The 20,638-nt window shown below is 38.0% G+C and overlaps 1 pseudogene; it reads right to left on the bottom strand.

The window, feature by feature from the left end:
• Positions 1-18,439: 18,439 nt before the first annotated feature.
• Positions 18,440-19,083, bottom strand: LOC105710186 (large ribosomal subunit protein eL15-like; annotated as a pseudogene).
• Positions 19,084-20,638: the final 1,555 nt, after the last annotated feature.

Here is a 20,638-nt window from a genome sequence, read left to right as displayed (position 1 = left end):
ATCCTCACCAATACTTATTATTCTCTATCTTTTCAATTATAGCCATCCTAGTGGTGGTGAAGTTGTGTTTCACTGTGATTTTGATTTACATTTCCCTAATAACAAGAATGATTAGCATCTTTTTATATGTGCTTATTGGCTATTTGTTTGTTTTTTCATTTGTTTTAATATCTATTCAAATTCTTTGCCCATTTTTAAATTGGGTTATTGATGTTTTATGGTTGAGTCACACAAATCCCTTATATATTTTGGATACAAGTCTTTTATAATATGTGATTTATAAATATTTTTTCCCATTCTGTGGGTTGTCTTTTCTTTATTTTGTTTTATATTGTCCAGGATAATCTCTGTAGGTGATCTTTTCTTAATGGTATCCATTAAAGAACAAAAGATTTTCATTTTGAAGAAGTCCAAAGTTATCTATTTTTTATTTTGTCACTAGAGTTTTTGGCATTATATCTAGGAAACTACTTCCTAAACTTAGGTCATAAAATTTGTGCTTATGTTTTTGTTTAAGAGTTTTATATTGCTTGTTTTTACAATTATTTCTATAATCCATTTTGAGTTAATTTTTGTCTATGGTGTGAGGTAGGAGTCCAACTTCATTCTTTTGCATGTGAATATCCTGTTGATAAGAATTTAATGGGAAAGATAATTCAACAGGAAAGAATATCCTGTTCTCCAAGCATCATTTACTGAATAAGTAAATGCTATTGAATAAACATTTGGCATATGATTGTAGGAATTCAGGATAAAAGTCCAAGTAGTGTATATAGATGGTATTTAAAGACCAGAGACTGTATGCCATCATCTAGAAAAAGAGTCTAGATAAAGATGAGGTCTCGGGTCTGAACCTTGGGAGACTTCAGTGTTAGAGCTTAGGGATATGAGATAGTCCAGCAAAAGAGAATAGAAGGAGTTGCCATTGCAGTAGGAAGAAGATCGAGAGAACATGCTGTCTTAGAGTCAAGTAAAGCAAGTGTTTCAAGAGGCAGGACCAATCAAGTGTGTCAAACACTGCTGATTGGTTGAGTAAGATGAGGACTGAGAGTTGATCTTTGGATTTGGTTGTATAAAGGTCATTAGTGACCTTGCCAACATCTGTTTTTGTGGAGAGGTGGGGAGTTAGCCTATTTCAAGTAGATTTAAAAGAGAATGGGAAGAGAGGAAGTACAAGAGTATAGACAACTCTTTCAAAGGAAATTTCCAAAGGGAGCAGAGAAATGGAGCATTAATTGCCTTGAGAAGGATATGCTGTCAACAGGGGTGTTAAAAAAAATCTTTTTACCTCTGAAAATTTCAAACCTACAGAAAATTGGAAAGAATAATATAATGTACACCCATACATCCTTCACCTGGATTTAACAGTTGTTAATCTTTTGCCATGTTTGCTTGCTGTCTTTCTCTTCAGGTTGTTTGCTGAGCTTTAAAAGTAAGTTACACATATTGTGACACTTTACCCATAAATAATTCAATTTGCATATCCCTAGAATAAAGACATTCTTCTGTATATGCACTATACCACTATCACATCTATGAAAATTAATGATAATTCCATATTACCTAATATCCAGTAATATTCACATTATCCCAATTAGTCAAAAAAAAATATTTTTTGAGACAAGGTCTCCCTCTGTCATGCAGGCTAGAGTGTAGTGGCATGATCATGGCTCACTGTAGGCTCAACCTCCTGGACTCAAGTGATTCTTCCACCTCAGCCTCCCAAATATCTGGGCAGCTGTACACCATCATGCCCAGATAATTTTAAAATTTTTTTAGAGATGCGGTCTTCCTATGTTGTGCAAGCTGGTCTTGAACTGCTGGGCTCAAGTGATTCTCATGCCTTGATCTCCCAAAGTGCTGGGATTACAGGTTGAGCCACCGCACCTGGCCCAAAAATATTTTATATATTTTAAAACCCAGAAACCAAAGTTTACACATTGTATATTACTACGTCTCTTTAATATTTATTAATATAAAAAAGTCCTCTTCCCTTGTTTTCTTGGTGACTTTTTTCTTAACAATGTTTATTTTGTAAAGCATTTATGCTAGTTGTCCTATGGACAACTGTTTCAAATTATTTTTTCATTGTATTATTTAACTTTTTTTCATCTAAACAGCCTATAAACTGGAAAATAACTCTACGGGTTTAATTAAATTCAGGTTAAACATTTTTGGCAAGGATATTTCTTTAAGTTATGTGGTATACTTCATATTACATCCGATCAGAAGGCACATAACATTCGGTTGTCCACTGTTATTGATGCTAAATATAATCTCTTAGTTAAAATAGCAATTGCCAGATTTCTCCATTGTAATGTACCTTTTCCATTTTGCAATTAAGTTAAAAAAAATCTATGAGTAATATTCTAGTGCTGTGTAAATATCTTATTCATCAAGAAAGGCTTTTTTTCTTTTAAAGATGGAAGTATAGCATGTTAATTTGCTGATGGAAACAATCTAGAAAAGAAGGAAAAATTGATGGTATAGGAGAGAGAAGAGGCAATTGCTGGAGCGTAGCTCTTGAGTAGATGAGAGAGGATAGGATCCAGTGCACAACTGCAGAACTAGAACTTAGATAGAATCAGAGACATTCTCCATCATAATTGATGGAAGTAGATTATGTAGATATGACTGCAGGTAGGATGGTGTATATAGTGGGGAGAGATTTTGAAATTCTTTTCTAGTTCTTTCTATTTGCCAATGTAATTAGTAATTATTTCAAGTAAACTCAGACCAATTTAGAATTCCAATCTTCCCTCTCTCTCTCCCTAGAGTGGCATTTAAGTTCTTTGGAATTTAATTTGCCGTGGTCTCAGGAGAAGGAAAAATCTGGTCTATCATCTCCGCTAATCATTAGTCACTCTCATGTCTGCTTCAGTGTCTGTTTTCATACCATGACTTACAGTTCATATCGTCCATGCCTTAGGCCAAGGTGTCTCCTTATCCTTCAGGCTGTTTCTGGTACAGAGGTTTTCTTTATGAATTTTGCTGTATTTCTGGACTTTAGCCAGGAAGCAAATCACAAATGTCTTCTTGGAATCTCCCAAAACTACCTGAGATTTTTTTTTTTTTTTCTGTTTTTGAGACAGAGTCTTGCTCTGTTACCCTGGCGGGAGTACAGTGGCATGATCTCTGCTCACTGCAACCTCTGCCTCCTAGGTTCCAGCAATTCTGGTGCCTCAGCCTCCTCAGTAGCTGGGACTACAGGCACCCACCACCATGCTTGGCTAATTTTTGTATTTTTAGTAGAGATGCGGTTTCGCCGTGTTGACCAAACTGGTCTTGAACTCCTGGCCTCAAGTGATACACACACCTCAGCCTCCCAAAGTGCTGGGATTACACTCATGAGCCACCGCACCCGGCTGCTCATTTCTGAGGTTTCTATTGCCATTCCACCGAGGGTTGGGCCTGGAGAAACCAGAGCACAGGCTTCCTTTTCCAAGACTCACATCAGTGGCAAATTTCATCCTCTCCTGTCCATTCTCAGATCTTTCTCCAGCCTGACTTTCAAACATGGATCTTCTATCACCATGCCTTATTTCCAATTCTGTTTTTTAGCTACAGACTTTATGTTCTAACAAGTTTACTCTCCTCTTTTTTAAAACAAAATATTTTTTCTCTCTCAAAATCAAGCAACCAACCATACCAACAAAACAAAGCAGAGCGCTTGTAGGCTTTCAAGATTATTATTTTTGTCAGGAATTTAGAAACTGTGTTTTGTTGTTGTTGTTTTCAAACGAAGAGAACTTAATCTGTTGTCTGGATTTTACCTTTCCTTGAGTACATGAGCTTTAGCACCAAGCTTTCACTTTAATAGCAGAAGACTAAAGGACTTCTTGAGAACAAAAATTATTGAGTAATATTTAAAATGTTCTGCAGATGTATTTTTCAAATACGTATTTCCCTATAAGTATTCTCTGTTGTTGTGTATTCATCACAATATTAAGGATTTATTTTTAAAAGACCAAAAGAAGGGTTTCAGAGTATCCCAGGGAATGAATAAGAATGGAAAGAGAAGAACTGCAAGAAGAATGTAGACTGAAATTTAAGGTGGAAGGGAACGTGCTCCGTCTTTGTGCACATTACTGACATTCAATAACTATTGGTCCATGGAGTGGAAAATATGAAAGGAACGACTTGAAATGGCATGCGCTCATCAAGAAATGTACTGGGTTCCTTTGAAACCACGTCTTATTTTTGCTCTCCGAAAGCGGACAGAGAAAGCAGTGTCATCACCTTTCTGATATTCCAAGGGGAGCTTGGTAATTGCCATTTGGTTCTGCTGCTCCTTTTAATATGTACCCAAATGGTGCAACTCAACATCACATTAATTTAAAAATATGTGCCATTCTATTTATACATTTTTTTGTAGGCAAGAAGAAATAACTTCCGGGCTTAAATTCAATTTAGTGACATTCCGTTAAAAAAGAAATAATGACAGAGGTTTGGAAACTTGTTTTAGAGAAAGTACTGAAAAGTGACAATTATTTTTAAATTTAGGGTAAAATTTCTGTATCATTTCTCTTCATACATAAATATTGGCTTTATCAGCATATTTATAAATGCATATGATGTTACTGGCTATATTATACTTACACAGTAGTATTTGTCATGAGACATATTTATGTAGATGCCCTAAAGTTATGGAATCTTGAAGGACACTGTAAGTGTAAATCAATTCAGTGCTTCAAGATATGTTGCTGAATAGTGGAGAAGGTAGTCTCTCCTAGAGAGTTCAGTTGAATATTCTGTCCTAAAGGCAGCTTTTGTTTCTTAGGTACCTGACTGATTTTAGGGCTGATTCTTTCACTGCAGAAGTACTTGGAATACTACCTAGTTGAAAATGGACAAAGCAACTAGGTTTTTCTCAAGGTTTATACAACTGCTTATGCGAGGATCCTTTATAATGTTTGTAAACTGAAAGACACATTTGAGGGTGCCTACTATTTGTCCTATGTGCATTCGTTTAAAATGAATGTCTCCCAAATTATGTGCATATGCTGACTGTAAATACAACCTTTTACTAGGTGATACACAGTTGTGGGTTATAGCCTGTCCCTGAAATGCCACCCCCCTTTTCTATATCCATATCAATCCTTCCCATTCATTAAGGCCTAGCTGCTGCTTCTCCATGAATCCTTGCTTGATTCCATTAGCTCATAGTGATTTCTCTATCTCTCATCTCCAGGAACATTTACTGCCTGCCTCCTCTCCTTGGTTTTTCCCACTTAGGCTTGTAACCAGTACAGTTTGCAAGATTATTTAAATTTTTCTGTTTATATGTCACATCTCTTCACCTGGATTGCAGACTCTGCGATCACGGACCATGTACAGCAAGTCTTAACATTGCCTTACATTGCATAGCATAGGGTGAATGCTTTGTACTTTATTTGTTAAGTGAATGAATGAAACAAATGTTGGTTTCATGAACCACCACAAGAGGCCATTTACAAATGTGGTCTGTGAACTAGAAATAGCATAAGATACATGTTTTCAAAGGATAATGGAGTCTCAGGACAAGAAGACACTTTAAGGATTATCTAGTTTATCCAGCACCCTGATGTGTACATTTCCTCTGCAGGGCAGAGTTGACCCCCTCAGCCTGAACATCTCCCATGATTCAGAATGAACACCTTAAGTAACATGGAACATTACACTATAGTAAAATGGATAAATTTTCAACCAGATTATCTGGGTTTAAATCTACTGTTCCTTAATATCTCCATAACCTTGGACAAGCTCTTAAGTTTCTTTACTTGTAAAACTGAAATGATCAAACAGACTTTCAGTTTATTATTTGCAATTCTAAAATCCAAAATCTCTGAAAAACAAGAGTTTTTATAACTCATTTGTCAGGAAAAACCTGCCCTGATCTGAACTCATAAATCTAACTTAAATGGATATGAGGTTATTTATAATCTTTATGTACCCATTAGTGAATATTTGTATGCTTCTCTGTAAAGGTATTAATGTATTTGACTATGGGGCGTTGCCCAGATCCTGCTAGAGGCGTTATGTATAGTATATATACTCTATTAATTTTCTGAAGAGTTTGAATACCAAAACATATCTGGCTTCTAAGTGGTTCAGATAAGAGATCATGGACTTCTATTATGTGTTCATAGCATTGTTATGAAGATTAAATGAGATAATAGATGGGAACCATTTAGCACAGTGCCTGGAATATAATAAGTCCTTAATAACTATAATCAGATATCATCTCAACCCAGTTAAAATGGTTCACATGCAAAAGACAGGCAATAACAAATACTGACAAGTATGTGGAGAAAAGGAAACCCTCTGTTGGTGGGAATGCAAATTACTATAACCACTACAAAGAACAGATTGGAGGTACCTCAAGAAACTGAAAATAGATCTACTGAGATATCTACACTCCCATGTTTGTTGCAGCACTGTTCACAGTAGCCAAAATTTGGAAGCAACCTCAGTGTCCATCAACAGATGAATGGATAAAGAAAATGTGGTATTTATACACAATGGGGTATTATTCAGCCATGAAAAAGAAGATCTTGTCATTTGCAATAGCATGGGTGGAACTGGAAGTCATTATGCTAAGTGAAATAAGCCAAGCACAGAAAGACAAACATCACATATTCTTACTTACTTGTGTGATCTAAAAATCAAAACAGTCAAACTCATGGAGATAGAGAGCAGAAGGAGGGTTACTAGAGGATGGGAATGGTATTGGGGGGTGGGATGGAGATGGGGATGGTAAATGGATACAAAAAATAGTTGGAAAGAACGAATAAGACCTAGTATCTGATAGTACAACAGGGGGACTATAGTCAATCATAACTTAATTGTACATTTCCAAATAACTGAAAGAGCATAATTGGATTATTCATAACACAAACGATAAATGCTTGAGGGGATGGATATTCATTTTACATGGTATGATTATTATGTATTGCATGCCTGTATCAAAATGTCTTATGTATCCCATAAATACATATGCCTACTATGTACTTATAAAAATTAAAATAAAAAAATTTAAATAACTCCTGAATAAATATCAACTAATATTATTGGTACTTATATTTTAAATTACTCACATTAGACTTTTTGTGAAAGTTAAGTTTCTTTCTTTGAACATTTTCTATTTAGTGTGTATAGGAGTACTGTGATTTTTCTTATTCCCTAATGAATAAATGACTTTCTCAGGAAGCTAAAGTGTCCTTAAAAATAAAATTATACTCATGATTGAACTTTTATTATTAACTTTTATTGCAGAAGAGCCCTTGGAAATGTTCTTACTCTTATTCATTTGTTTATCACTTCATTCATTTTACCAAAATGTATTGGGCAATTTGCCAGTTTCTCTTGATGTAACAATAAATAAATAGACATTGTCCTTGCCTTCCCACAGCTTATAGTCTAGTGGGCACGAATTGGTTTTTTTCCTATTGATTCATTCTTTCATTTATTCAACAAATAATTATTGAGTACTTATTATATACTAGACACTGTTCTAGGCAATGGGGGTACAGGAGTTATCAAGGCAGACAAGGTCTCTCTATAAAATTCATTTTTTAGTGGCAAGAGACAGATTGTAAACAAAGAAGCAAACAAACAAATACAGTATTTTCAAGTGATGATAAATTCAATGAAGGAAATAAAATAGACATGTGCTAGAGCAGTGATCCCCAACCTTTTTGGCACCAGAGACCAGCTTTGTGGAAGACAATATTTCCAGAGACCGCAGCTGGGGAGATGGTTTTGGGATGATTCGAGTGCTTTACATTTATTGTGCACTTTATTTCTATTCGTACATTGTAATATGTAATGAAATAATTATATGACTCACTATAATGTAGAATCAGTGGGAGTTCTGAGCTTGTTTTTCCACAACTAGATGGTCCCGTCTGGGGGTAATGGGAGACAGTGACAGATCATCAGGCATTAGAGTCTTATAAGGAACATGCAACCTAGATTCCTCACATGCACAGTTCACAATGGGTTCACACTCCTTGATAATCTAATGCTGCCACTGATCTGATGGGAGGCAGAGCTCAGGTGGTAACGCGAGCAATGGGGAGTGACTTTATATACAGATGAAGCTTTGCTCAGTCTCCCACCGCTCATCTCCTGCTGTGCAACTTGGTTTTTAATAGGCGATGGACCAGTACTGGTTTTTGGCCCGGGGGTTGGGGACCCCTGTGCTAGAGAGTGACATAGTACATATGAGGATGGAGCTACTCTAGATAGGGTAGTCAGGGAAGGCTTGGTGAAGAAAGGATATTTGAATGGAGGCTATGGATTGGATATAGATTTGACTGAATGTAACAGACTTAAGAAAAAATAGAAGCTTGGCCAGGCGCAGTGGCTTACGTCTGTAATCCCAACACTTTGGGAGACCGAGGCAGGTGGATCACGAGGTCAAGAGATTGAGACCATCCTGGTCAACATGGTGAAACCCCATCTCTACTAAAAATACAAAAAAATTAACCAGGCCTGGTGGTGCACACCTGTAATCCCAGTTACTTGAGAGGCTAAGATAGGAGAATTGCTTGAACCCAGGAGACAGAGGTTGCAGTGAGCCGAGATGGTGCCATTGCACTCCAGCCTGGGCAACAAGAGCGAAACTCCGTCTCTAATAATAAGAATAAGAATAAGAATAGAGGCTTAAAACCAGATAGACATTAATAATTTTTTTCCTCACCAAGTTTTTCACGAAGTTCTCTGGGGTCTAGAGTCCTTCTGTCTGTTGCTTTACCATCCTTTGAGTGTCACACACAAGGCCCAACATGGTTAACCACCGGCACTACACTCCAGCCAATGGGAAAGACAAAGGAGGAGAAAGAAGGTACCCTTTCTTTCTCCCTTTCACGGAATATGTACTCCCTTTCATGGAATAACCTCCAAACTGGACATATCATTTTCCTCTCATCTCATTGGCCAGAACATAATAATAGGGCTGTATGTAGTTGCCTGCTAGGAAAGGTGATTTTTACTTGAGTAATCATGTACTCAGCTAAATATTCTATTAGTATGGCAGAAGGGGAGAGTGGATATCGGAGGACTAGAAATCTCTGCTAAGACCTGAATAATGATATGAAGCCTGGGGAAGAGCAACTTGGACAATCACAGTCCAAGCACAAAGAATAGAATTTCAATGACCCTGAGCAGAGGTGGGTTTTCCATGAAGATAAATGAAGCTTAAGCATCAGGATGTCTCACTTGCGTTGGCACCATCCAACACCCCACACTTAATTTTATATAATTGTACCTAAATTGAATAAGCTTCGAGCCCTACAAAATCTTTATCAGACTCTAGCTCTGAGGAAGTAAAGTGGTAGGCATGAAAGGAGATCACTATGTATGGAGCAGAATGAGCAAGAGAGAGAGTAGAACTGAATGAAATTGGCAGGTAAGCAGGGAATGGCTCATACAGGATGTTGTATGAAAAGTTTGATTTTACTTTAATGTAATGGAAAACCTCTGGAGAACTTTAAGAAGAAAAAAATGAAATTTGATTCATATTTACTCTGAAAGAGACAAGAGAATCTTCACTGGGAAATTTAAAACAACCCACTGGACATAAACAGAATGAATTAATAAATTGATCAGTTGTGATATATTCATAGGGGGGTATTTTGAAATAGTGAAATGAATAAATTAGTTCTATATATCAATATAGTTAAATCTCAAAAATATAATGTTGATCAAAAGGAGAAAATTGTAACAGTAATATACAGTATAATTTATGTGTGATGTTATTTATATAAAGTTTAAAGTCATTCAAATAAATATCTTACTTAAGGGTACATATTGTAGAAAAGACTGCGAGTTACCTATCAAATATCTTGCCTCCTTTTCTTCCATAATGACAGAAATTTACTTTTATTGTGATGGGAATATATCCAAGTAGAAAACTATTTTTCAGCTTCTCTTGCAGATATAGGTTATGTCATGATTCTGAAAAAAGAATGTAAGCAGAGGTTAGGAGGCTGGGCATGGTGGCTCATGCCTGTAATATCAGCACTTTGGAAGGCTGAGGCAGGCAGATCACTTGAGCCTAGGAGTTTGAGACCAGCCTGGGCACCATGGCGAAACCCCATCCCTACAAAAAATACAAAAAATAGCCAGCCATGGTGGTGTGTGCCTGTAGTCCCAGCTACTTGGGAGGTTGAAGTGGAAGGATCACTTGAGCCCGGGAGATGGAAGTTGCAGTCAGCTGAGATTGTACCACTGCCCTCCAGCCTGGGCAAGAGTGAGACCTCGTCTCAAAAAAGGAAAAAAAGAAGTTGTGGTTAGGTAGGAGAGACTCAGCTGATGTGATTTTTTGCTATCAGCTCTTCTTTCTTTCTCTTGCCCCAAAATGGATCACAAATGATTGAAGCTGGAGCAACCATTAGGGGAAAACCAAGAAAATCCCAAATGATTTATCTCTAGTCTTTGAGACAAGAAGCCAACCTCATTGCTTCAACTGCCCACCCCAAGTCTCCCAATTATGTAAAAATGATAAACTCCCATTTATGTATAAACCCCTATTGTTTGGGTTTTCTGTTACATTCAGATTAACTCAATCCCAAATGATATGCATGAATTTGTAATAAAAGTAAAATGCCATTTATAGAAATGAAAATCACTAAATTAACTAAATTTAGGACAATTATTATTTCTACAGTGAGAAAATGTGAATGGAACTGGGGATGGATACACAGATCCCTTAGTTATGTTTTATTTCTTTAAGAAAAAGAGCTGAAGCAAGTATGATAATATTTTTTAAAGTTAGGTGATGGATCCATGGGTATTCATACTTTTTTGCTTTTTTACATGTGGGAATTATTTCATTTTAAAAAAGATCTGGCTGCTGTGTGCAGAATGAGTGGAGCCATGGAAGTCGGAGGCTCTTGTAGCAAAGCAGGTGAGAGACGATGATGGCTTACCTTAGAGTAAGGAAGAATGTATTTGTAGTAGAGTTGGGAGTAGAGCCTACAGGATTTCATAATAAATTGTATGGGAGTTGTGAGAGAAGGAGGAAAATCAAGGATGACTCCTGTATTTTTGGTATGAGCAACTGGGTAGATGGTGGTATCATTGAGACACGGATGACAGAGGGAGGAACAAGCTTAGGCAGGGTGGCAATCAAGAGTTTGATTTTGGACAGTTGAGGTTAACATATCGAAATGGAAATGTCAAGTAGGCAACTTGATATAGGAGATTGTGAAGCTAGGACTTGTTCAAGGACTTCCAGAATATGGAATCAGACTTGTTTTTCTCTATGCATCCCTATGGAGTCTTGTTTATTATCTCCCCTTTGACCTTCTTTGATAGGGATTTGGAACTTGCAGAAAGGAAAGTGACAGAGTTGGGATAATTCTCTGTGAAACCTGCCATACTTGTTTTCAAGTGGCTCCTTGGAAGTGAGCACAAGACGATAGTGCAGGGTTTAATCATCAGTGATTATTAGTATGGATTTCACGCAGTATCCTCCCTAAATTCAAGGGGGCAGAGTCTAGTATTTAATAAATATTTTGACAAAAATGGTGAACAATTATTTACACGTGTTAAAGTAAAAGTTTCACTAAATTAATCCCAAATATGTTAGAAGAGCTTTTTTTTCCCAACACATAAAAACAAATGCAATCATTTACAGAAAGCCTGGTATATACCATACACTTTACATACATTAATATTAATCCTTGCAAACCTTTTATGAGGTAGGTACTTTTATTATTCTGTATTAGTCAACTTTAGGAGACTCACTTTTTTTTCAAAAACAAGAATTATAGTAGTATATATGTGAAAGATTTTTGCTATAAGTAAACTTTGATTAAACTGATACCTGTGGAATCTTTTAATGCCATAAATAGAAGCCAGCACAAAAATGAATTGAATTATTGTCTGAGAAAAGTGATAGATGTAAAAAAACTTCAGGCTTGAGTGAAGGGCTCTAATTCTTTTCAATAAAGAGCACTTTTATTGAAATATAGACATATACAGTGGCACATTCTTAAATAAATGGATTTAATGTATAAAAATCCAGTGTAGGGAAAGCAAACTGTGATTAAAATTTAAAAGGTTTGATAAATAGCTTTTAAATTAATTGTCTGTGTGTTCATGTGTGTGTGTGTGTGTGTGTGTGTGTGTGTGTGTATTTCTGGGTAGAAGTTTTCTGGCTTGCTGTAGAATCTTTTGTCCAAATAGTCATCATTTTTCATGGTCTTCTGAATATTTTCCAGTTTCAGATTATTTCAGGTTTTAGTTATAGAAAAACAAATTACACAGAAATGTCAACATAAAAGACTGTAGCTAAATGTAAAAATTTAAGTGCGTAGGATAAAAAATAAGATCACTGCTATGAAATTAGAAGAGACTAATCAAAGTAAAAGTAGCTGTGACTAAGGACTATGAAAATATAAAGGGATTAACATATGTGATAATAGGCTAATTAAACCTTAGCTTTTCACTGTGATGATTTTATAGCATCTTCTTCTTGTTGCCAGTTTGGAAGCTGCCAGCAAATATTTTCTTAATTGCAAAAGGAGACAATATGTGTTTCACCGTCTCATTCATAACATGTAATTCAGACATTATTAGGACACTGTATGGAGGTTGAAAAGGACCATGTTATTTGGCGAGCCTGGGGGATGATAGAGAAGGGGGAAAGAGGATATGTTTTAAAACAAAAACCATCACAAATCCTCAGAAGAAATATTTAACTAGAATTTGTACAGAAAAAGTCTACTTGTCTTGATAGACTAGCCTGCCCCTCTAATAAAACCTCCCAAAGTCAACAGTTCATAAAGTCTTTTGTTCTAGTAAAAGGGTCTTTAATTTTTAACACAAACTCATACTTTGGTATGCATGGGCTTAAGTAAAATTAGAAGACATGTATATAATAGGATTTAATGGATTATCATCTGCATTTTCCAAAGATGTCAGCTTCTCTCAGCTCTGATGGAGTAGCACTTAATGTAAATTTAATTTGAAGTGATGTATGGAAGGCTTGAGGTGGTACTCCGTGATTCCCTAACTGCCTGGAGAGCCTCTGTGGGTAGCATCTGGATTTGGCGGCTCCACATGCCCGGCAGCATCTACTAACTAGGATTAATGAGGTAGCCTGTTCACCAGTGATCCAAAGGAGGTATGCTACATTTACTCCCAACAATATGAATAGGAGGGCTAGTTTCCTTTGGGGGCACACTGTATGATGAAACTTAATGACGGACTTGATATTAGGTGTAATAAATATACTGCATTGGAAGCACTTTTGCTTTGTCAAATTTAAATATTATTTAATCATAAAATTGTGTTTGGTGGCTAGGGTGGAATTGAAGATTTTCGTGTGCATGCATGAGTGTAAGTGTGTGTGTGTTGACACTTTCACAGCTAATACATGTTTTTTAAATGAGACTAAAATAGTAAATCTTCCCTTCATGACATTAAAACACTTCAAAATTTTCAAAAATAAAACTTATTTTTAGAAGTTATTAAACATTTTAAACAGTTTTGTGGCTAACTGTGTGTGTATATATGTGTGTGAGAGAGATTGCCGATGTCATGTGTGTATTAAGTATGAGTAAATCAGAGACTGCTGAGTTAGGCAAAACTTCTTAATTCACCCTCAACTCATTTAGGCATCAAAATTTTATTTTGTCTTTGTGTCTAACTGAGCATTGAATAAAATCGCAGCTAATTTCAAATTCCCTTTGTCATCATGGTTTTCAGCCAAAAGTCTATAATAAATGGTCAGAAGATGAGCTGAGACTGAATGAATAGTGAGTGGTATTCATCAGCCAAACATAGAGTCCAGATCCAATTATATGTATTCATTAAGTGATAATGATATCATGGTCTTTAACTAGGAAGAAAAGAGTGTAATTGAATAATAACAGTTGTACAATCCCAACGGAACACACTTTCCATCCCAGCCCAGCGACCCTCGGGGATGATGCAGGATTGATGGAATTCTATTACTCTTTGATAGATTTATTATGAAAGGCTGAGTGGACTTGCAGCACCACTTTGTCACTCACACTAATCAGTATCGTAAGGGCCCCGAGCGGGCAGGCTTTTGTATCCCTTTGACAAAGACAAGGTTAGGGGAGGATGACAGACACCCAGACCTTTACAAACCCATACTGCAAGATAAAATGGGCCAGCTGAGCTCTGAGCTGGGACAGAATTTTAATTTGTTTATCAATGGATCTCACATGTGCAAGACCATAAGGATATTTGTCAGAGGAATAACACTGAGGCTAAACTCTTTTGTTTGGCCAAGTGGAGCTTGGAAAAATATGTATTGAACTGTAAAAAAACAAGCTAAATGGGGGGAAAAGGTAAACGTCTAAAGCAAAGGGAAATAACTCACATTACTATACATGTGATCTGAGCCTAACAGTTTATTTTGACTTAAAAAATGCTTTTAGTTATTGCTTTTTTTTTTTTTAAAGAGGTGTTTCAGGAGCAACAGAACAGTAATGGGATTTTTTTTTTTCACTTCAAATTCTCTGATTTCTAAAGGAAATCTAAAAACTATGAAGGGATCTGTGGGGACATTTGTTAATGGGAAGATAGGTGTTAATTTGCTGCTTTTTGTTGTCTGTTACAACATTGTATAACTTAGCAGCAAAAACAGCGGAATTTGCCAAACATGCTTTTTATATGTAAAAAGTACTTTTTGTAGCTGCCAGCAGGGCTCTATCAGTAACAGCTTTTCACATTTAAATGCCGCTTGCTCTCCTGTGTCTGCGGTCAGAGCCCACTGGATTTAAGAAACTGGATAATTTGTTGTGCTACCGTCTCAGCAACTGAGACGGCAAGACTGGCATCCACCAGGGCCGCTTAGCACAGTGGCTGCCAGGGTTTATTTTTTGGTTATTGTTGTCGAATGATGCTTATTTGTAATCTCTTTTTCTGCTTGAGATCCCCTTTTATTTTTCAGAATTGTGGCTTGCATTGTATGAGGAGCCTGTGAATTCAGAGGCAAGGCCGCTGAGGACCGAATGTTCCTGTCCATAAAAACAGAAGTCTGGCCTGGGCTCCTCTCTTGGGCGAATTTGCAATGCCAGCTCCTCTCTATCAGTTTGGTTTTGTTTCTTGTATCTCTGGGAAGGCAGGCAGACAGCACGGTCACCTGTGAATGCGGCCACAATTGGCTTAGCTGCCTCACTGATAAATGTGCCCCCAGTAAGCTACAAAGGGATTACCAGCGTTCTCAGCAGCTAAAGGTGATTTTCAAGAACAGGAAGGATTGCTTCAAACTGTTCTCCTAGCATTTCATTTTAATATTTTGCGTGACAGAGCACAGAGCCGATGGATATGAACACATTTAACTCCAATGACCAACGTGGTGCCGTCTCTGAAAACACGGAGCCTGAATCTGCGTCTTCTTTTGGATTCCATTTTCTCAATGTTGGACATTCTCCAAAAGGTCAGCCAGGAAAAGTCTCTGGATGCCAGACACCAGGCAGGCCAGGTGGGCCAGCCGACTACTGGTGTTCATTCATTCCTCCTAGAGATGGGCACAAAGTAAAGGTTAATTCAGACCACTTGGCAAGTGCTTGCTTGTCCACTGAAGTTTACAAACTAATTCATGCAGATTGACCATAGAACTATATGTATCTTATTTAGTCTTTCACCGTGTAACCCATCCGAACAAAATCAGACCTTGATTGAAGAATAACTATGGTTTATAGGAAATTACGCAGAAAACAATAGAGTTGGAATTTAAATTATTAACATACTTTTAGGGCATTGCCTAATACACATTATGAAGATATTTAATTTTTTTTAAATTGGGAGGAACTAGAAAGCTCATGTACTGGGATACTGTGAAACCTATCTTTAATAGCTTCTTTTACATTCAGTTTTGAATCTTCCTGTGTTGAAATGTATGCTGATTTAAAGTATGATCTAGATGGTCTCATCTGAGGGATGTTACAGAAAGGAGGTGGTATTTGTAATAATAGTAGCTACTGTTTATCGATTGCTCTGTGCCAAGTACTTTCTTTACTAGCATTATCTTATTTAATCCTCATAAAACCTGTAAGGCAGGCACTATTATTAGTCACATTTTATAGATAAGGGAAATGAAATTTAGAGAAGTGATATAACTTGGTCAAAGTCACATAGTGAGTAAAGGGCAGAATTAATATTTGGACTCTGGTCAGTTTCCAAAGCCTTTTGTACTTACCGGGGTAAGTACAAATTTACCCCATGCACTACACTGCCTCCTCAAATTATCTAGCTCTGTTCTCTCATGTGTAGGATAAGTATACAAAATCTTCTGGAAAAAGTCAGTCAACAGGGCTGGGCATGGTGGCTCATGCCTGTAATCCCAGCACTTTGGGAGGCTGAGGTGGGCAGATCAACTGAGGTCAGGAGTTTGAGACCAGCCTTGCCAATATGGTGAAACCCCATCTCTACTAAAAATACAAAAATCAGCCAGGCATGGGGGTGGGTGCCTGTAGTCCCAGCTACTTGGGAGGCTGAGGCAGCAGAATAACTTGAACTCGGAAGGCAGAGGTTGCAGTGAGCAGAGATTGTTCCACTGCACTTCAGCCTGGGTGACTGTCTCAAAAAAAAAAAAGGTACTCAATCTCTCTGAACTCAGTTTCCTCATCTTTAAAATGGAGATAATAATATCTCCTAGATAGGCTTATATGTGAAACTTTTATAAAAATAAAACCCTATATACAACCAATTATTATTATCATGTTGAAAAACGATAAACAACATGGTTGACAAATAAATCTTTTAAAAACATCATTTTCTTAGTGACTTGATCCTTCTTAACACTCTGTGGTGGCTCTATTGTCTATTAGGACAGGCCCAGATGCCTAAGCCTGGAAAGAAGCCTGGCTCATGTTCTAGCCATTAAGCTTGTGGCCTCATAGAGACAGAACCTTTGCAGAGCACGGACTGTGCTTTTATTGTTCCATTTTGTGGTTGGCTGAATGATGGCCTTCCAACAATGTCTACATCTTAATCCCCAGAACCTAGGGGACCTGTGAATACATCACCTAACATAGGAAAAGGAGCTTTGAAGATGTGATTAAGGATCCTGAGATGGTAAGGCTATCCTAGATTGTCTGAGTGGGCCCAATAATATAATAACAAGGGTTCTTTTAAGAGGGAGACAGGAGAGTCAAGGCAATTGTAGGAAACGGGACTATGGAAGCAAGAGGCTGGAGTGGTGGGAGGAGGAGGCCACGAGTCTAGGGATGCAAATGGCCTCAGAAGCTGAAAGAAGAGAGGAAACAGATTATCCACTGAAGCCTGCAGAATGAACACAGCCCTTGTGACACCTTGATTTTAGATTTCTAATCTCCAGAACTATAAGAAAATAAATGTGTGTTGTTTTAAACCACTCATTTGGTGGTACTTCATTACAGAAGCAGTGGGAAAGAAATGCATTTTTCATGGCATGATCATTCCCATTGCTGCTCTTTTGCTCAGGCTGTTTCCGTCCCCTGAAATATTTCCCTTCCCTGTCCACTTTCCTAATCTTACTTTCATGCTCAAGTCTCATCTAAAACTTACAGCAGATGAATTATTTACCATAGAACCAACAGACCACTTGACCATACTCTAACATGTATTGCTCATTTATTCATTGATATCTCAAATGTTTGTTGAATACCTACCAGGTTCTTGGGACATAAGCCTTCAAGAAGCCTGTGGTCTAAGAAAGGAGGCAACAAGGACTTATTCATATAGCTATGAGAAAGGAGAATGTGGAAAGCTTTGTGGAGAGAAACCTGAGCCATCTGGGGTGGGCAGGGAAGGCTTCATGGAGGAGATGGTGCTTGGTGGGAGTTTTGAAGCTTCAGATCTCCAATTGTTTCATGTTTCCAAAATGACTGGAGAAGAGCAGTAGAATAGGTAAGAATATGGCTCGAGAATGAGCACATCTGAATTCAGATCCAAGCTTTGTCACCCCTTGATCTGTTTCTTGGTCTGTAAAATAAGGATGATGGTAACATCAGTATCTAACTCATGAATTGTAATCTGCTTATAGAAATGCCATTTATATAGTAAGCATTAAATGTTTATTTGTTTATTATCATTCAATTTCTCAAGGGCAGCTACTGTTGTCATATTAGTCTCATTTTGTGTTTACATAGTGCTGTATACATAAACTGGCTCTTTGAGAGTATGTCTACAGATACGTATACATTTTATTTTTTTGAGACAGAGTCTTGCTCTGTTGCCTAGGCTGGAGTGTAGAGGCACAATCTTGGCTCACTACAACCTCTGCCTTCTGGGTTCAAGCGATTCTCCTGTCTCAGCCTCCTGAGTAGCTGGAACTACAGGCTCATGCCACCATGCCTGACTAAATTTCTTTTGTATTTTTAGTAGAGACAGGGTTTCAACATATTGGTCAGGCTGGTCTCAAACTCTTTTTTTTTTTTTTTGACTGTCCTAAATTGTTTATTAGATATGAATTTTACAAACTTTACTTATATTAGCGGTAACGGTGGAGCTGTAGAGTATTGCGCCTTCTCCAAGCTGCCCGGCGAGAACCACCAATGGTGTGGTGGAACTTATGGCCCTTTCCAAGGCCACGGCTCTTTCAGCCTGCAGATGTCAGCCCACGCAACTCCCTGTGCTTGTGGACTGGTTTGGTGGTCCATTGGGTGTCAGGATTTCTTCTGATAACTTTATGGAATGGATCAATGAGAATAACCTCAAAAAATTTGTATGTGGAATCTTCGCCAACCCAGTAAAAATTCAGGACTCTTAGAGCCCCACAGTAGCGTCCAGCTCGCTCCTCTGCAACAGACTGAAGGCTTCGAGCAAACTTCAGCTGGTTAACACCATGATGGACAGGCTTGCCGTAAGTTGCACCCTTAGGAACTGGGCATTTTCAGCCACCATGGCGAACACGAATCCTATACAAAACGTACCTTGCTTGGCCTTGTAGCCCAGTCGGTGCGCTTTAGCAGGCCAGGTGGGGCGGGGAGTCCTGTGGAGAGCAGAGAGCTGGCGGTACTGCCAGCAGCGGACCCTCAGAAGAAAGCGCATGACATCAGACTGCTTCTTTCTCCATAGCTCCTGGATGTACTTGCATGCACCTATCTTGGCTTACCTGATGGCTGCCGCCAGACGGAAGGGCTCAAACTTAACCTCAGGTGATCCACCAGCCTCGGTCTCCCAAGATGCTGGGATTGCAGGCTTCTGTATTTTCTACAAGTTAGTATATTAGCATAATGCTCAGCACATAGCAGGTGCTTTATGAATGCTCACTGACTTGACATGGAGCACCAGAAAGTCCTATCTACATTAGGAAAATGATAACGCTTATTTCCTTCACTCAGCCACCTTCTAGGTATTTGGGTTAGGGCAGTCTTTATTTTAACAACAGAGCTCATGCTTAGGGTATTGCATAGAGGCACAGATGGGTTTACCGTGAAGCCAAAGGCAGATTTACTGTGAATCTTATAAAATGCAAATCTTTCATGGGCCCCTTCCAAGGCCCTGTACCTAATTTTGTGTTTGTAGTGTTGTATTCTTTTTTCTCAAAGAGAGCTCCTAGAATTGTACAAGCTTCATGTCCTGCACAACCTGGATATCCCGCTGCATATTGGCTAAGCATGTGAGCTTTGTAGCCAGACCGCCTGGATACAAAGCCAGTTCTAATACTTATTAGCTGTGTGATCCTCTCTGTGCCTTAGTTTTCTTATCCGGAAAATGAGATTGATAATAATGCTACCTTCTTCATAGGGTTGTTAAGAGGATCAAATACACTAATTGAAAGCATCCAGTAAGTGATAGCAGTTATTATAAACTATGGAGAACCTTAGGAAGTGCCCAAGGCTTTTAAGTTAAGAGTAGCAGTTACGAGAGAAGGCCAGAGTGGAAACTTCAAGACAGCAGGAACCATTTTTCTTGTTCACTTCTGTCCCCAGAACCTTAAAAAAGGTGAATGTGGCCGGGTGTGGTGGCTCATGCCTGTAATCCCAGCACTTTGGGAGGCCGAGGTGGGCAGATCACGAGGTCAGGAGTTCGAGACCAGTCTGACCAACATGGTGAAACCCCATCTCTACTAAAAATACAAAAATTAGCCTGGCATCGTGGTGCACACCTGTAATCCCAGCTACTCAAGAGGTTGAGGCAGGAGAATCACTTGAACCCGGCTGGCAGAGCTGAGATCGCACCATTGCACCCCAGCCTGGGTGACAGAGCAAGACTCCATCTCAAAAAAAAAAGTAAATGCATATTGTGCTCTTAACTGCTATGCCAGAGTGCTGCACTTATTACATATTATTTGATGGTCTTATAAAATAAGACCTTATTTCTCCAACTGGACTGTGATAATAGCAGCTTACTTTTATTTAATTCTGAATAGGATTATTATACAGGATTATTCTATGTAGGATTATTAGTTTACATAATTCTACATAAGATTATTCATTCTTCCAGTAAATATTTATGGCACATGGTACGTACTCAGTAAGATAGCTTTTAATTGAATCATGACTAACCTGTCCAAATGCAAAAAATTGAGCTCTAGTCTTTTCTAACTGTTAATTTCTTGGTAAAATCTACATAGGATAAGTCTAAGGTACATTTTGACATGGTGAGAAATACATTAACTACACAGATAGACAAATCAACACATCGAAGGCAGAGAGATAGCATTGCTGTCCTCAGCTTCACAGTT

The sequence above is a fragment of the Aotus nancymaae genome, unplaced genomic scaffold, assembly GCF_030222135.1.
Source record: "Aotus nancymaae isolate 86718 unplaced genomic scaffold, 86718_ANA_hifiasm-v0.15.2.pri h1tg000007l, whole genome shotgun sequence".
Taxonomy (NCBI): domain Eukaryota; kingdom Metazoa; phylum Chordata; class Mammalia; order Primates; family Aotidae; genus Aotus; species Aotus nancymaae.
The sequence above is the reverse complement of the archived record's forward strand: the minus strand, read 5'-3'. Positions and strand labels throughout refer to the sequence as shown.